This window comes from Petaurus breviceps, unplaced genomic scaffold, assembly GCF_028583685.1.
Source record: "Petaurus breviceps papuanus isolate PSGF00001 unplaced genomic scaffold, PetGlider_PUasm1.0 90702, whole genome shotgun sequence".
Classification (NCBI taxonomy): domain Eukaryota; kingdom Metazoa; phylum Chordata; class Mammalia; order Diprotodontia; family Petauridae; genus Petaurus; species Petaurus breviceps.
Window position 1 is genome coordinate 2,032,910 of NW_027187317.1, and position 19,363 is coordinate 2,052,272.

Genomic DNA, 19,363 nt, shown 5'->3' on the forward strand with positions numbered 1-19,363 from the left:
CTTACTAGCTGTGTGACTTTGGGCAAGTCACTTAACCCCAATTGCCTTCCAAAAAAAAAAAAAGATTGGTAACCATCTTAAGGGGGTGGGGAGAAAAGGAAAAAAAAGAAAAAAAAAAGGCTTCCATGTGCAAATCACTGTGCTTAGTACAAGAAAAACACCAAGATAAGATATCATCCTTGCCCTTAAGGAGCTTCAAATTGTGTTTATGTCCTCAGTGTATGTGGAAGGAGTATGAGAAAAATCTTAGAGTAATATGTCAGTGGTGATGGTCTCCAAGAATACATGCTATCCTCAGGTTAAAAAAACCAAGCCTCTTAAAGCTGGTCTGAGACAGTTGGGAGAAAAATCTTATTCTTAAGGACTATGTAGCCTTGGGGCGGCCAGGTGGCTCAGCAAGTAAGAACACCAGCCCCAGTGTCAGGATGACCTGGGATCGAATCCAGGCTCAGATACTTAGCACCACAACCAGAAATAACTGGCTGTGTAACCTTGAGCAAGTTACTTAACCCCAATTGCTTTAAAAAAAAAGAGAGAGAGAACTATATAGCCTTAAAGCATGGAGTCAAGGGAAAATATAGTCAAGGACTATAGCGTTCTGTTGCCTGTGTATCAACAGTAGACCACTTACACTAACTTGAGCAAGGGAGTCAATATTATGGAATGCAGCATTGTCACCTGTAATATTATTTCTTTACATAAACATTTATTAAGTACATATTATAATGCACCGTGTAATAATCTTCTTTGTGAATAAAGATATTATTGTATAAAGAGCAGTACAAATAATAAGTATAATCACTAAAAGATAGTTATTAGGGAAGACTTCACAGAAGAGACAGAACTTGAACTGGGTTTGAAAGATGGCAGAGGCAAAAGAAGAAGACATTTCCAGTTAGGGAAAGGAAGCAGCAACAGCAAATATAATGATGTAATTGTGAAGAGAAAAAAGTAGCAAGTAACAAAAAAATTTGGATAGTTAAGACTTGGGCTATGTTATAGAACACCTTGAAAGGCAGGCAGAAGATTTGTCAAGAGAGAGCCACTGAAGTTTAGCTTGTGGAAAAGGGATTTGATTTTTTTCCTTCTTGGTCTAAGAAACAGAACTAAGAATAATGGGTAGAAGTTTTAGAGACAAATTTAGGCTTAATGTAAGAAAAAAAAATTCCTAACTTACTACCAACTAAAAGTGCAGATTTCCTGGGGGTTGTAGAAAGAGAGCTGCAAAGATTGAAAGATGACTTGAAGATGTTGTGCAATGAGGTTCTTTTTAAGGCACAAGTAGTACTAAATGGCCACTGAGGTCTTTTTCCAACTCTGAAACTTTGTGCCTTTTCCCTCATCCATACATACCCTCCTCTAGTCTTAGCAGGTATGCCTCCCTATATCCTGCCTGTGGTATCTGCCTGTTCTGACCCTAGGCAGGCAGCTTTTCCAGTATTCTCTTTCTCAGCACCAAGTCAGTTTTGTTGCTAGTCTGCTTTGCCCATGTAATCTCTTCCTCTGGATGGAGCTCCATGCTTAGTACTGATTGATTCCTGGCTGGGGATCCTAACTGCCTTAACTACTGAGTCTCCCAAAATCCAGGTGCTACTGGATTTCATGGCCAGTAAACCTCTTGGTCATATAAACAAGAAGGGGTCCATTCAGAAAGTAGCCAGCTTGGTCAACCTATCCTTGAGGCTAGTCACTGATGATGTTGAAAATGTCAAATCACACAGATGATGCTTCTCTACTTCTTGTTAAGGATGGCTGTCAAATGCTCACAGTGGTGCTTTCACCTTACTCCCTCTTCTACATCCTACTATTTCCCATAAATGATATTCCACTTCCCTGCTCTGTGGCTTTGCCAAGCTGTGTTTAACGCCTGGAATACTCTCCTCTGTCTCTCAGAATCCATTTCTCTTCGTGGCTCAGCTTAGTAGCTACATTTTCCACAAAGTTTGTTCTGATGTACTCTCTTCCACTCCCAACTGTTACGTGTTCTCCCCCTTCTGAAATTATGTATTGACTTTACATGTTTTGTATTTATAAATCTTGATAAATATCATATCCACCTCCCCCCTGCAGTAAAATGTAAACTTCTTTAGGTCAGGGATCACTTCAGAGTATTTTTCTTTTTATTACCCAGTGCCTACCACATACATGAGAGTTTAATGAATGCATTTTAAGTTAAACCGAATTCATAATTCTTGAGCTTCATTACCCTGGGACAAGGTCTATCTTGTTTGTTTCCCTCTTTACCTTTGGGGAAATAGGGATAAAGATTAAACCTATCATTTCATTGACAAAGAACAGGGGTTGGAAAATTACAGCCCAGGGGTCAAATCCAGCACCTGTTTTTGAATGGCACATGAGCTAAGAATGGTTTTACATTTTTAAATAAAGTTTTATTGGAACACTGACATGCTCATTCACTTAGTACTGTCTGTGGCTGCTTTTATACTATAAGGGCAAGATTGGGCGGTTGTTACAGAGACTGCATGTGGCAGTCTCATCACTTTGTACTGCTGCTACAGGAACACTGCAAGTTATAATTGTCATGTGTATCACTGGACTGCAACTTTTTTTTTCTAGTACATTTCCATCACATCAAAACAAAAAAAGAGAAAAAAGTTTTATTATAACTTTGTTACCTTAGGGCCAAGACTGAAATTTTTCTGAAAGAAATACCTTTGACCACTATTATTGAACACTGAATCACTCTGAAAATTAGCTTTTCACTGCAGTCTTTATGTTTCTTAATTAATTCAACCTAAAATTACAAGGCAAAACAGTGCTCATGTGTGAAACATACTGTGGTAAAAGTCAATTTAACAACAACTAATGCTGTCTGAATTACAAGTAATGTCAAGCTGCTTTATACACATCCCATGCTGTCAAAAGTTAAAACGAGAAGCAAGATCTCCATTCCCACACAAATTTGCAACAGATATATTTTCTAAGCTCAAACAACAGTTTGAGCAGTATTTCTTAGACCTCAATTTCAAGTGCAAAATAAATTTCGGTACTTCAAAATTCATTTAACTGTGCAATTGAGGAGCTTCTACCTAACCTTCAATTGGAAGTGATTAACTTCAATGTTAATTACATGTTAAAAGACAAATATCAAGAGAAGAGTCTAAAAGAATTATTTAAATGCCTTTCAAGTGATGAATATGCTCAATTAAAATCGTATGTTCAAGGACTGATATACGTATTTGGCAGTACCTATTCTGTGTGAAAAAAATTATGTTTCAAAGATGAACTACGCAATATCTAATTACAGATCAGCATTAAGAGATGAACATTTTCAATCTATTTTGATGATAAGGTCCAAAGTTCACTAACTTTGACCCTTAATTAAGCAAAATGTTGTCCATAAAAAAGAATTCTCTTCTCATTAGTACTATTTAAAAATGTACTCAATTATCATATTTTGAATTTTGTTGATAAAAAAGTGGAAATTTTGTCTCTCTTGTCATAAAAGCACATGCATAATATCTCCAATTTTCCTTCTTGAACTACAAAGCCTAAAATATTTACTATCTGGACCTTTAATAGAAAAGATTTGATGATCCCTGCTATAGAGAACTCCCAGATAAGAAAGCTCCCTCTAGGTGCAGGTAGGCACTTTCTCTGCAACTTATAGTCCTTAAAAGGATTGTATGGAACAGAGGTATCAAACTGAGCCTACCCAAACCAGATGAAAGTGTAATTGGAAAATATCTAACAAAATAAATAAAAATACAATATAAGACTGATAATGTTGATATGTGGTTTTCTAAGTCACTATGTGGCCTGTAGGGATTTTTAGGTACAATTTAATGGCCTCATTTCTATCTGAGTTTTGACACCATTGGCCAAGAGGACTGAAGATTAGCTAATTTGCCCATGTTAGGGTTATGGGATTTAAAGCTCTTCCATGCCCTTTGAACTTGTTGACATAGCAGGAAGGGGCGGGGCAAGAGGAAGTGGTCACCAAGCTAGTGTGTGAGCAGTGGCTGGAGGCATAGTGGTAGCAGCAGCGATAGCGGCAAGAACTTCTTTTTTTGAGCCAGTCAGAATTTCTGCTAAGGACTCCTGCTGAGGTCTGCCAGGGACGGAAACTGCCCGGGGCAGGGGGGGGTTCACATAAAAGTTTAACTAATGTAGGGTAATTATGAAAATGAAAGGACTAAATCACTTTAGTGAACAAATATTTGACTTACTTGCCAAATGGACAGCCAAGAGGAGCCTGAGCCCAAGCACCAAGCCGGGGAGAGGGGCCAGGGAGTCCCGGGGACAAAATCGGAGCAGCTCCGGGAGCAGATTCTCCTCAGAATGGCTACTGGTGCTGGAGGAGTGGAGCCCTCAGGAAGAAGGCGCCAAAGGGGCACTGGATGACTCCCCCACCAAGGGACCCAGACATCTACGACTCCAGGCCTTCAGCACCCACCCACCATGGTACAGCGCCCTGGGATGCCGTCTGGAGCCCGGATGCCCCATCAGGGGGTGCCCATGGGTCCCCTGGGTTCCCCATACATGGGCAGCCCCACCATTTGGCCTGGCCTGGCCCCGGCTGTAATGGAGCCAGCCCGAAAGCAAGCAGCAACCCCACCCAGGCAGAGTCAGGGCCAGCCAGTGCCCACAGCCCCTACCAGGAGCTGCAGTGCCAAAAAGAGGAAGATGGCTGACAAAATCCTCCCTCAAAGGATCCAAGAGCTGGTCCCCGAGTCTCAGGCTTACATGGACCTGCTGGCCTTTGAGAGGAAGCTGGACCTGACCATCACGTGGAAGAGCATGGACATCCAAGAAGCCCTGAAGAGGCCAATGAAGCAAAAGCGAAAGCTCTGGCTCTATATCTCCAACACGTTTAACCCTGCGAAGCCAGATGCAGAGGACTCAGATGGCAGCATCGGCGTCCTGGGAATGTGTCCTGGGAACTGCAGGTGGAGGTGAAACTGCTGGATGACCCCAGCAAGCAGAAGCGGAAGTTCTCTTCCTTCTTTAAGAGTTTGGTCATTGAGCTGGACAAAGATCTCTATGGCCCTGACAACTACCTGGTGGAGTGGCACCGGACACCCACAACACAGGAAACAGATGGATTCCAGGTAAAGTGGCCAGGGGACCTGAGCGTGCGTTGCACCTTACTCCTTATGTTGGACTACCAGCCTCCCCAGTTCAAACTGGATCCTCGCCTGGCCCCGACTGCTTGGACTTCACACCCAGGGCCAATCAGCCATCGTTCAGGCCCTATGGCAGTAGGTAAAGACTAACCGGCTGCAGGATTCTCATGACAAGGAGTATATCAATGGGGACAAGTACTTCCTGCAGATTTTTGACTGTCCTCGGCTGAAATTTTCTGAAATCCTCCAGCGCCTCACAGCCCTGCTACTACTGCCCCCAGACCCAATTGTAATCAACCATGTCATCAGTGTGGACCCTTCACACCAGAAGAAGACAGCATGTTATGATATTGACATGGAGGTGGAAGAGCCACTGAAGGGTCAGATAAGCAGCTTCCTCCTGTTCACAGCCAACCAGCAGGAGATCAGTGCCCTGGACAGTAAGATCCACAAGACTATCGAGTCTGTAAACCGCTCAAGATTCAGAGGAACTTCATGCTGAGTTTCTCCAGAGACCCCAAAGGCTATGTCCAAGACCTTCTCCACTCCCAGAGTGGGGACCTTAAGGTAATGACAGATGTAGCAGGAAATCCTGAGGAGTAATGTCGGGCAGAGTTCTACCACCAGCCCTGGTCCCAGGAAGCTGTCAGCGGCTATTTCTACTGCAAGATCCAGCAGCGAAGACAGGAACTGGAGCAATCCCTGGGTGTATGAAACACCTAGGAACACCTCCTTGGACCAGACACCACCATGGACTTCCAGGGCCAGGTCCCCTGCCCCCCAAGGACCTCCCCCTGGGCTGTAACATCACTCCTGAGATAATTTCCATGTGGGGCTGGGGGGACCAGATTAAAGTTCATTCAGCTACCAAAAAAAAAAAAGGACATCAAGAGCAACACTGATTTGAAATATAAAGCACTTTTGTTTTTGGAAAAGGAGCAGCAAGAAATGTTGAGAAAAAGCTTGGCAAGAGACACAACTAAGCAGCAATCCCAAGTTCATTTAAGGATGAAACTAGGCAGCAAACAAAAGGTAGAAAAGATCTGCAAAGATTAAAAAAAAAAATTTAACCATCAAGGATAGTGCGTTCCCTAAAATACAATCCTAATCAGTTTACAGAGGAAGCAGAAATGTCACTGCAAAAAAAAAAAAGTCAGAGAAAAGCAGTTAAACTAGACCAAATATATCGAGAAGAGACATGTGAAGAAACTGATACGACATGAAAGACCAGGGAGAACAGAAGAGGTACGGCAGAGCTGGAGAAAGACCTATATTGTCCCAATTTTCAGAAAGGAGAACAGAATAGCACCTACAAACTATATGCCAATGTGCCTGACTTAAATTCCTAACAAAATTCCAGAACATATTAAAGAGACTATGCTTCTAGAAAAAGGAGTTATCAAAGTCCCAGTGTAGCTTCATCAAGAGTCTATCATGTCAGATCAAACATTTCCTTTATGACAGGATGAGTAAACTAGCAGATCAAGGCAAAATTGTAAATATAGTTTACCAAGAGTTCAGCAAAGTTATCTGATAACTTATCTCTTGCTATTGTGGAAATGACGGAGAAATGTGAGTTAGATGACATATAATTAGATGAGTTTAGGACTAGGTAAATAGCTGGCTTCAAAGAGTACAGAAGTCATTAATGCTTCCACAGAAGCCATGTGTTATAGAAGAGAGAACAATGGATTTTAATTCAGAGGACCTGAGTTCAAATTATACTTTTCTCATTCTATCTTCTTTGCATTTGGACAAATTACTCCACCCTTCTGAGAAAGAGGCTTGGACTAGATGCCGTCTAAGTAGAGCACCCAGGCTCTACATGCTGAATTCCAGACTTTCTTTACTATGTACCAAAAACCTTTTCATGCTGGAAGCTCATTCAAGCCCTGGGATTAACACGATGTGGAAGTACTCCAGTTTTCTAGTTTTTATGTTGAGTCTTCTATTGGAATGTAAGCTCCTTAAGGGCTGGGTCTGTCTTTCTTTCTGCCTGTACTTGTAGTCCAGAACTTAGCATAGCACTTAATAAATGCTCCCTTCTGATTCTAAATCTATGATACTGCCAAATTTGCAGATGACATAAGCTTAACATACCACATGAGTTCTAGACACATAAAAAAACTTTGATGGGCTAGAAAATTTGGATCGATTCAAATAAGATTCAATTCATTTCAGTTCAACAAAGATTTATTAAGTAGCTACTAGTTGCCAGGCACTAAGATAGATGCAGGAGATTCAAAGACAAAATTGAACAGTCCCTGACTTCAAGTTGCTGATATTCTACTTGGAGAAAAGAGGGAGGGAGGGAAGGATAGAAACACAACATGTACACCTAAATATTAAATACCTATCAAGTAATTTCCAAGAGAATGGGTATAGATGTAATAGGAAGAGAAGCTGTTTGGTTTTTTAAAAAATATGTCAGGAGTCCTGGAGAGAAAAATGGAAGGGTTGAGAACACTAGGGAAGAGATATATGAGGAACAGAGCTGACATGAATGGAAATCAGAGAGGCTGAAGGAAGGAAGCTCCAGCCCAGGTAGCTTACAACTCAGAATCATATGAATTTGGAAAGGAAAAATAGAGCAGAAGATTGTCAGGCCCTTCACAGTAGAAAAGGTAATTAATATGAACATGATTTAGGGAATAAGAAAGATTGAAGGGGGAAGAAGGAAGGATGAATACACATAGCAGCAGGATATATATCCATTTCCTGTTCTTGCCTAGTGAACAAGGCAAAAGTAGGTAGAGTCCTGAGGCCAGGGTGATTTTATAAGAAATAAGTTAACATTTAATAGGGAAAAACATAAAATCTTACACTTAAGAAAATAACTTTATAAGTATAAGATGGGGAGGCATTGTTAGCAGTTTCTCTGAAAAAGAGTTAGAGTTTTTAATGTCATGTATGTTATTTATTTTAATGTCAGATATGTTATTGAGGAAATTCATTTTGGGGTACAAGTTATACTAGATGATAGTTGAGGTGCCTTCCAATTCTGAAATTCTGTGAATCTGTTAACAACACTGAGATACAGAGACCTAAAACCCTAAGTCCCCAGAAAAATTCCTCAACTTAAGGCAATACATAACCACAAATTTCATCTGGGTGTCATGGCACAAAAAATATTGGAGAGGGTGTTCAGGGGGCCTCATCAAAGAAATTCAATTAGGATCCAATGGCAAATTGGGTGATGGGAATAAGGGCAAACGCTTTTCTCATTAGGAATTTCTAGTTTAAGATCTAGTGATAGAAAACAACTACCAGATAGGTCTGGACATTATTTCTCAAAAACAAACAAACCAACCAACCCTATAGTAAAATTGAGGAAAGTATATTACATTCAAATCAACAAGCATTGGTTAAATGTTTCAGCACTAGAAAAAGAGACAAAAACAAAATACACCATGCCTTCAAAGAACTTAAATTCTATGGGAGTTTGGAGGGGAAAGGACTACAAACATATTGAAAATTAAATACAAAAATAAATACAAAGTAATTTCCATGGCAACTGGGGGATAGGATTCCTAAAAAAAGTAACACCTTGAACTAAGCTTTCAAGGAATTAGAGATTCTGTGAGGCAGAGGCAAAGAGAGAATATATGCCAGGCATGAGGGACAGCTTGTGTAACAGGCTCAGAGATGGGAGACAAAAAGTCATGTGTGAGGAATAAGAACAATTTGGTCAGAATGCAGTGTGCTTATAGGAGAATATGTGCAATAATACCAGAAAGTTAAACTGGATCCAGATCATAAAGGACTTTAAAGAAAATTACAGACCAATTTTCCTAATGAATATAGATGCAAAAATTCTAAACAAAGTATTAGCAAACAAAATACAGTGATATAGTAAAAATTCATCACAACCACACAAGATTAAATTGAATTCAACAAGTATCTATTAAGTGTCCACTATGTGCCAGGCACTTTGCTTGGTACTGGGGATAGAAAGACAAAAACAATTATCATCTACCAAACATACGAGATTAATCCAACTTCAGAAAAAAAATGTTAATGATAAAAAGCAAAATAACAATAGCGAATGGCCCTGAATTTGTAGTCAGAGGACCTGGTTCAAATCCTACTTCTTAATTTTGAACAAGTAACTTAACCTATCTGCGCCTCAGTTTCCTCACCTATAAAATGAAGGGTTTGCACTCTTAAGGTCCCTTCCAACTACATCTATGGTTCTATTTTTTAAAAGTACCATTAATGGCAAAGAGAATAGATATAAATGAATGTTTGTGGGGCGGCTAGGTAGAGCAGTGAATAGAGCACTGGCCCTGGAGTTAAGAGGACCTGAGTTCAGATCTGGCCTCAGACACTTAACACTTACTAGCCGTGTGACTTTGGGCAAGTCACTTAACCCTAATTGCCCTGCTTTCCCTCTCAAAAAAAAAAAAAAAGGAAAAAAAATGTAAGTTTGTTCAACACAATAGAAAATATTAACTGGAAACCCAACAGACAACATTCAATGAAATGGAGAAGAGTAATAAGCATTCTAGCTTACAAAGAGGTGCTGAATGACACAATATTGAGAATTCTAGCAAATGTAATAAAGTAGCCTTGGAAAAATGTAAATAGAGACAAAAATATCATTTGATGATAACATATCTAAGAACTCCAACCAATCAACTAATCAAAAATTGAGACAATAAATGAATTTGGCAAAGTTATAAGATACAAGATTATGACAAAAAGGTAATTTTTATTCTTATTTAATAGTAATAAAGATCAAGAAAACATTTTAAAAAGAAATATCAAAAGCTGGGGAATCAGCCTACTTCCTAGTTATAATAAAAAATATTCGGAGGAGGAGGAAACAGAGTTAGAATAAAAAAGAATAAATATGTCAAACATACAACCAAATACATAAAAAAGATTAGTTTTATGACAAACCTATCAAAGCTAAAAGGTAAAAAAATTAGTTCTTTAATTAATACACTTGGAAAAACTAGCTGATAATTTGGAAAGAAATGGATTTGGACATCTTATACCATATACCTCTACAAAGTACCATCCCCATGCCCTATAATGACCTGGGGTTCTGAAAGACTAGGCCAGCAGAGTACAAGCTCTGAGAAGTTCAACCTTGTCAAAGGCTTAAAGCATAGTCCAGTCAACAGAGAGAGGCTGCTTTCTGAAGATCAATTTAGCAAAGTCCAGGCACCTAGTACTTAGAGTACAGTGCCTGAAGTCAGGAAGGCCACAATTCAAATCCAGCCTCAGATACTAGCTATGACCCTGGGCAAGTCATTTAACCTCTATCTGCCTCATCTCCCTCAAATGTAAAATGGGGATAATAATAATATCTATCTCCCAGGTTGTTGTGAGTCAGTGGGATAAAATCTATAATGTACCTGTCATTGTGTCTGGCACACAGTGGGCACTTAATAAATGTTTGTTCCTTTCCCTGCTTCCCTTCTATATATAGAGGCTCATCATTAGTTGGCTGGTCACTTGGAGATGAATTCCTTGGCCATGGCAACCCATAAAACAAAGAAAAATACAAAATGAGCCTTGTCATTATGTGCCCTCTTTTTACTTTACAGAGTGAAAGAAAAGGGAGCAAAGAGTATAAGAATCACATCTTTTTTAGACTATTTTTTATAAATTTTATTTAATTTGGTCATTAGTGCTCTAAATGTGAAATCTTTGTTGAATAACCAAAGAATAATGGGTATACTATTGGAAAGGCTAAATCATACTATATTGGTCTTGACGTTCCCACTACAAATGCAGCTAAGTCACAAAGTGGATAAAGCGATGAACCTAGAGTCAGAAAGACTTGAGTTCAAATTTAGCCTGACATTTACTAGCTGTACCCCGCCAGGCAAGTCACTTCAATTCTTTTTGACTCAGTTCCGTCATCTGTACAATGAGAATAAGTTCCTACCTCTCAGGGCTCTTGTGAGTGGAAAAAAGGGGGGATAATATTTGTAAAGTGCTTTGCAAACTTTAAAGTTCTATATAAATGCTAGCTATTATCGTAAATGAAACAAGAAGAAAGAAGGTAAATGGCAAGTTGGTTCACAAGTACATCTTAAGTGAAGAAAAGGATTGGTGGAATTACTTTTATCACTCATCCAAAGGCATGGGAAATTTGGTCATATTGTATTACAGAGCTCATGATATGTATTTACAAAAAGATGATTATAAAAATAATTATAGTTTATGCACCAAATTCTGATTCAGATGACTTAAACTCGGGTACTTCAATTCCAAATCCAAACCTTTCCTATTATCCTCATTAAAATAAAAATAGTAGAGGCATCTAGGTGGTGCACTGAATAGAGCACTGGCCCTATAGTTGGACCTGAGTTCAAATCAGGCTCGGACACTTTACACACTTACTAGCTGTGTGACCTTGGACAAGTCACTTCATCCCAATTGCCTTGCCTTCCACCCTCCAATAAAATAAAATAAATATGGTGTTATACTCTACTAAAAATCAAGTAGCTTGAGCAATTACTCAAAATTTAAGCAACTACACCAAATAAATAATCTTGCTCTATATGCACACATACATTTTCTAATCAATTTGTTCTAGACAATGAGTTGAAAAGAAGAAAGTAAAAGAATTTTATTGAAAGGGGACATAAGCATATGACTGGATAAAGTTACCTAGACAGCACATGAGAAAATAACACTTTCAACAGAATTTTATTTTATTTTTGCTTTTTGGAGGGGAATTGGGGTTAAGTAATTTACCCAAGGTCCCAGGGTACGTTTTGTGTGTGTGTGTGTGTGTGTGTGTGTGTGTGTGTGTGTGTGTGTGTGTGTGTGTGTGTGTGTGTGTTAAGTGTCTGAGGCCACATCCAAACTCAGGGCTTTCTGACTCCAGGGCTGGTGCTTTACTCACTGCGCCACCTAGCTGCCCCCTAACAGAATTTTTAAAAGCTGTGATAACTGGGCAAAGCTGCAAGACTCAATAAAAAGTTAAACATCATCTTTAGGGGAAGCCATGTGGCACAGTGAGTAAGAGCACCTGCCCTGGCGTGGGGAGACCCGAGATCAGTTCCGGCCTCAGATACTTGGCACCCACACAAAATAACTGGCCGTCTAAACTTGAGCAAATTACTTAACTTCAATTGCTTAAAACAAACAAACAAACAAAAAAAATAACTTTTTACCTTTTTTCTGTAGTGAGATGAGAGAACTTCTCATACTACTCTTTTAAAATATAGGAAAGGGGGACGGCTAGGTAGCGCATTGAATAGAATTCCAACCCTATAGTCAGGAGGACCTGAGTTCAAATCTGACCTCACACACTTAACGCAAAACTGGCTGTGTGACCTTGGGCAAGTCACTTAACCCCAATTGCCCTGCCTTGCCCCCTCCAAAAAGCAAAAAATAAAATAAAATAGAGGAAAAGGTTTTGTCATTTCTAGTCTTCAGATCATTAACCGAAGTGCTATCTGTTCCATGAAAACTTTACCAAATGAAAAAGCACTTTACCATACTACAATCTAACCCTAATATCATTCCTTTATTCCTCCCAGATACAATACTCTCCAAAATGTAAATACATCTTTGTTTTGGGTAAAGTTTAACAACAGACTTAATGCCATCAATAAGTAAATTACTCTACCTGTAGTGAAACTTCTTCCTAAATTTCATTTTAACTATTGGTTCACTGGGAGGCTACTGGGCTATTAAAGGATAACTTACCAAGTATGGAAAACAAAATCACCCTTAAGTTTATGTTTTACTTTATGGACTTCCTTGTCAAAAGACTACTGATGGCTTTGTTTGACATGACCAACAAACCTACCCAAGGCAGATAATAAAGATTAGGGCCTATAGCTAGCAGCTCCTAGGACTCACCATTTTTTTATACCTTTTCTTCCCTTCAAAAACATAAGGAACTACATTATTTCAGATTGTTCCCAATAGATCAACCATAATTCATTGCCTCTCGAAGTCTTATATAAGTCAATGTCTCATCCAGTTACCATCACTACTAAACCCACTCATAGAGGAGAGGGAATAAATAATTGAAAAAACAGGGACCAGAGGCAGAAGAAGATGTAGGAAGAACATATGGAAGCATCAGAGAAGAACCAGAACAATACCGAATTATAGAATCCAAATGAAGAGAGCAAATTACCTGTTGGACTATCTGAAATATCTGTAACTTATGCTGAATAAAGAAGCATTTTAGTGGTCTGAACTGTCAGTAATAAAAATCTAGCTCTCGGGGCAGCCAGGTAGCACAGCGAGTAAGAGCACCGGCTCCAGTGTCGGCATGACCTGGAGATCGAATCCCGGGCTCAGATACTCAGCACCACACCCAGAAATAACTGGCCGTGTAACCTTGAGCAAGTTACTTAACCCTGATTGCTTTAAAAAAAAAAAATCTAGCTCCCAATTTGTGATATATAACCTTATTTCAACACATGAACTTATTTGTTTTTCTGAAATAAACTGAACAGTGAAAATGGTCACTACAGAAGAAATAGTATGAATAGCTTTTGCCTATATTCTTCTCTTGAATAGATGATGGAAGATCTCCAAAGGATTCCAAAAACCTTTAAGAGCTATTTCTAGAAACCTAATCAAATTGTGTCTTGTGTGTTCTGGAAAATTGCTAAGTAATCATTTGAGGCACAATGGAAGAACTGTTGATTTTAAGGAAGCTTACTGAAAATCATTTTGTAAAGCAAATAATTACGTTCTGCCCATAATGAGTTCAAACATGATGAGTTTGCTTATTGCTGAAAAGTAAAGCATACTTTTACAAGGTTTCCTGTTGTATAAAGACGTAAGATGAAGATTCAGACTAAAAACATCCACAACTTTAAAAGTAAAATCTAGTGCAGCTAAGAACAAAAAGCTATCAATCACTAATGGTGTCATGTGGCCTCAAAAAGTCATTTTGGGCAAAGCAGAAATAAGTCTGGCCAACAAAAGGCTTCAACTACACTATTTTAACTGTGTCAATGAAAAGAATCAAGTCTACGTAAAGAAAAACAGTGATTTTTCACACTACTCTCACAGTGGCATGGCTAGGTGGCACAGTAAATAGAGCACCGGCCCTGGAGTTAGGAGGATCTGAGTTCAAATCCAGTCTCAGACACTTAACATTTACTAACTCTGTGACCTTAGTCAAGTCACTTAACCCCAACTGCCCTGCCCTCCTTCCTCCTCCAAAAAGCAAAAAACAAAAACAAAAACAAAATCTACTCTCACAGTCTTCTCCTCTTACAAACTATCAGATTACTTAAATGAAAATTATTCCACTTAATTCAAGAAAAATTTAGCCTCTTCTGTGTACTGGACATGAGACTTAAAATAAGTATCAGGCATGTCAACCTGGCAATGAAAGACAGAAGAAAATTTCTTAAAATTAAAAATAATTTCATTCACTAAACAATTAAAATAAAAGCATAGCAGCCTCAGGCTTCTAATGTAGAGGCAAACAGCCCTCAGTAGCCTGAAGGCATCATTATGTTATAGAGCAATACAAGTTACAGTTCAAAATGATAGCCCCAAGGCATCAAAAGTTAAATAACAATGTAATATAGTGTCCAGTAAAGCAAGTATCAGCATCAATAGTCTGGAAAACTTGCCTTACAAAAGCATAAAAGACTGATCAGCACAGGCTGGAATGATGGGGGAAAGTGAGAACTTGAACAATAGCAAGCATGAGCATAGGTAGATTTCAAGAGAGTTGGAGGGGATAAAGATACTCAACGTGAAGGAAGACAAGAGAAAAGAAAGGAAACAAGCATTTATTAAGCACCTACTATGTGCCAAGTACTGTGCTAAGTACTTTATAAATATTATCTCATTTGGTCCTCACAACAACTCTGTGAGGTAGTGTGATGTTAATGGAATAGGAAGATCTTCATCATTTATTAATAGGCTTATGTGACCACGTGTCCCCTTTTCCCTTAGAAGAGGAGCTGTGTTCCCAGGTCTAAAGGAACACAGGTACTTCAATCATGGATGTCTTGCTGCTTTCACAGCTGTGATACATCCTGAGTCACAAAGAGACTTTTGGGGGAGGAACTTGCTTAAGGGGAGGTTTGCTTGCAATAAGGCTTTCACACCTTTTGATACTAAGTTAATTAGGCACTGAGTCGGGAGGGTTGTGATGCCTTCTGGCTCTAGGCCTATTAGTTGAAAACTATATATACTGGGAGATTAGTATTTTACTTTGGGGGTTCACTTATGAGAAGGACCTTTTGATTCCCTGGATGGGACTCTGAGTAACCATTTGTTAGGAGACCTGACTACTCAGAGGCTGGTGCTCTCCTGATCCAGTGGTGTATGTAGGTGGCTGTATTACTTTGTTCAGACAGTAGGAGCCCTGTCTGTTGAATTTCTGTGCTAATTTCTCTGCTTGTATTTTCTACTTATCTGTAATCAAACTAAGAATGCTGGACCCCTTTAAAAGTTGTCTTTCGTTTAGCAAAGCAGATCAAAGAACCTGTGCTAGCAGGTCATCCTGGGTGTGCTAGGGTGCTAGCTATTACAGGTAGGTGTTATTCCCATTTTACAGATGACTTGTCCCAGATAACACATCTAATAAGTATCTGAGGTGTCCCTTATTCCAGGTCCAGAACCCTACCATGCCATCTAGCCACCACTGCACCCTCTAGCTGACCTTGCTAAGAAGGTAGGAATGATCCTGACATATCTAAGAGAACTGATTGAAGAACTCTCCCCAGAATGAAAGCTTTCAAGAACCATTTCATTTACATCCTTTTATCTATAGGACCAAGCACAGTGCCAGGCATAGAGCAAATGCTTAATACGTACTTGTTAAATGACTGAAAAAAGTGGTTGGGGGCAAAGTCAAAATGGCAAAGTAGCGAGAAGCACAGCTGAACTCTACCCCACAACTCCTCCAACAAAATCTAGAAAATGCACCAGACCACATCATGATCATTAAATTAAAAAAAAAATCCCAACTCAGATCAGCACAAGGAGACAAACAAGAGAGGTCTAAGCCCACTGGGCACACAGGGTCTAGCCAGGAACAAGCTTACAGAGCATTCCTTGGGCAGGAAGAAGCTATGTACCAGGGCAAGAAGAGGTGACAAACCCAGCACAATGGGGTCTAAATTAAATGGCAGCTCCATTGCTCACTATGCAACTTCAGATCACGGTTATAGGGATGACTGAAAAAAAGACCTACACCAAGGGGTGGCATTGCAGAGTGAGGAAGAGTCACAGGTCCTAGACTGTGGAGAACAAGAATGAGGTTCAGAAGCAGGTAGAGTATGGTTCTAACCCCAGTGGTGGAATAGGGTCTCAGTTTGTTTCCAGACCAGTCTGAAGCCATTAGCAGAATAAAAAGGGCAGGAATCCCAGACAAAAATAAAGACCTGCAGTTTTGGCAAATTGAATCAGCAGAGCTTTCCAGCTGGCTAATAGTGGTTCGTCCCAGAAGAGTCTACTGGAAGTTCAACCGGAGTAAGCCCACAAATGTGTTGCTCCAACCTAATGCAGGTCAGGAAATTGCAGAGCTCAGACTAGGCCTGAACTAAGAACTAAGGCCTGTGGGATGCTTGCATCCCACCAAAATGGCCCAGCTGAATATTGTGCAGGCCTGTTTTACATTCTCTACATTTTTCGTGGGCCATCGGAAATCCTTTGGCGGGTGCAAGCTGCCCTATATTGTGTAGGCCTACCCTACAGGAACTTTGCATAGTCAGTTTTGCTGAAGGATTTGGAATTTTGCAGGTGCTGGAAATCCTTTGACAGGCTACAGGCTGCTTGCAATACTGCACAGATCAGGCTCAATCAACAGGACAGCAACTGGACTTTGCCCAGGATCAGATCATTTGGGAAGCACTGAAAACTTCCAGGTCCCTAGCCTGAGCTGTCCTAGGTATCCTTTAATAATACAATATCCAATACCCTCCAAAAAGGAGAACACAAGGTCAGTCTAAACATATCTTCTAGAAGTGTACAGAGATGGGTCCTAACATATAACTGGAAGTCAGGAAGTAGGCTGGAAGAACATGCAAAAAAAGAAATACTACTATGGTGACAGGGAAATTCAAAATACTAACCCAAAAGAAAAGAATAACTAAATTACTTATAAGCAAAGCCTCCAAGAAAACAGACTTTGAGCACAAGTTCAACTAGAATTCCTGAAAGACATGAAACAAAAGTGTTTTTTTTTTTTTAAGAGTTGAAAAATATTTTGTATAAATGAAATGAGAGAATTAACCCATTAACAAGAGGTTCAACATCTTGTCCAATAAATAAACTCCCTGAAAATCAGAATAGGGGGTGGGATAAGAGCAGAGATTTGCCTAAGCTCTCCCCCAAACACTCTAAATACCTGTATAAAATGACATTAAATAAATTCTAGAGCTACAGAAACCACAAAATGACAGAGTAAAGCAAATCTCCAGCCCAGGACAGCCTGGAAGGTCTACAGAAAGAGTGTATTACACCAAGCTGGGAGCAGACCATAGTCCGGGTATGGGGTCACGCTGGTACAGACAGGATCAGAGCAAGCCTCAGGGGACTGAATCATTGCAGTTGTGACGGTTTCTAGGCTTCTCAACCTGAAAAATGCCAATGACAGCATAGAGGGTCAGTGGGAAAACTCTTGTGAGACTTGGGTGAAAGAAGAGTTTGAACTGGCCCCAGCCCCAGGGCAGCAGAGGTGGTGGAAGCAGCAGCAATAGCAATTGCTTCCAGAGCTCTGGGCCCACAGACTATGGGGGGGTCAAGAGGCTGATACAAAACTCCTGAAGCCTGGAACAGTACACCCACCTCCACCCCCAGTGGAACCAGAGTCTTAAAGAGCTAGAGAGTTAAGTGTTTGGCTGGGAAGATAGGAAACTGCATTAAAAAAGTCAGACTATAGAATTTTACTTTGGTGACAAAGAAGATCAAAACATACAACCAGAAGAAAAAGACAACAAAGTCAAAGCTCCTGTATCTAAAGCCTCCAAGAAAAATATGAATTGGTTACAGGTCACGGAAGAGCTCAAAGAGGATTTTGAAAATCAAACAAGAGAAGTAGAGGAAAAATTGGGAAAAGAAATGAGAATGATGCAAGAAAATCATGAAAAACGAGTCTAAAGGAGACCCCCCAAAATACTGAAGAAAACAATACCTTAAAAAATAGACTAATCCATATGGCAAAAGAGATCCAAAGTCAATGTGGTGAAGAAAGACTTAAAAAGTAGAATTGGTCAAATGGAAAAGGAGGTTCAGAAGCTCAATGAAGAAAATAATCCCTTCAAAATTAGAATGGAGCAAATGGAAGCTAATGATTTTATGAGAAATCAAAAAATTATAAAACAGAACCAAAAGAATGAAAAAATAGAAGACAATATAAAATATCTTACTGAAAAAACCAACGAGCTGGAAAACAGATCTAGGAGAGATCATTTTTAAATTACTGGACTAACTGAAAGCCATGATCAAAAAAAGAAGTTAGACATCTTTCAAGAAATTATCAAGGAAGGGGCGGCTACATTGCACAGTGAATACAGCACGGGTCCTAGAGTCAGGAGCACCTGAGTTCAAATCCAGCCTCAGACACTTAACACAAAACTAGCCGTGTGACCTTGAGCAAGTCACTTAACCCCAACTGCCCTACCTTCCCCCCTCCAAAAAGCAAAAAGAAAAACTAAAAAAAAAATTACTAAGGAAAACTGTCCTAATATTCTAGAACCAGAGGGTAAAATTGAAATTGAAAGAATCCACCAAATGCCTCTTGAAAGAGATCCCAAAAAGAAACCCCCTAGGAATATAGCGAACGTAGTCAAATTCCAGAGTTCCCAGGTCAAAGAGAAAATATTACAAGCAATCAGGAAGAAACAATTCAATTAATTATTGTGGAAATACAATCAAGATAACACAAGATCTAGCAGCTTCTACATTAAGGGATCAAAGGGCTTGGAATATGATATTCTGAAGGTCAGAGGAGCTAGAATTAAGACCAAGAATCACCTACTCAGCAAAATTGAGTATAATACTGAAGGGGAAAACATGGATATTCAATGAAACAGAGGACTTTCAAGCATTCTTGATGAAAAGACCAGAGCTGAATAGAAAATGTGACTTTCAAATACAAGAATCAAGAGAAGCAAGAAAAGGTAAACAGGATAAAGAGAAATGATAAGGGGCTCATTAGAGTTGAATTGTTTACATTCCTACATGAAAACATGTTTTTTGTAACCCATGAGTTACATGGTAGTTGGAGGGAATATAGACAGACAGACAGACAGACAGACAGACAGATAGAAAGATAGATAGATAGATAGATAGATAGATAGATAGATAGATAGATAGAT

General features: G+C 39.5%; 1 protein-coding gene and 1 pseudogene across 7 annotated transcripts in view; one reads left to right on the forward strand and one right to left on the reverse strand.

Moving 5' to 3' along the window:
• Positions 1-19,363, reverse strand: part of MARK1 (microtubule affinity regulating kinase 1) — a 166,563-nt gene that overhangs the window by 127,898 nt on the left and 19,302 nt on the right. The gene's annotated exons all lie outside the window — the stretch shown is intronic.
• Positions 4,245-5,968, forward strand: LOC138144614 (SWI/SNF-related matrix-associated actin-dependent regulator of chromatin subfamily D member 3 pseudogene; annotated as a pseudogene).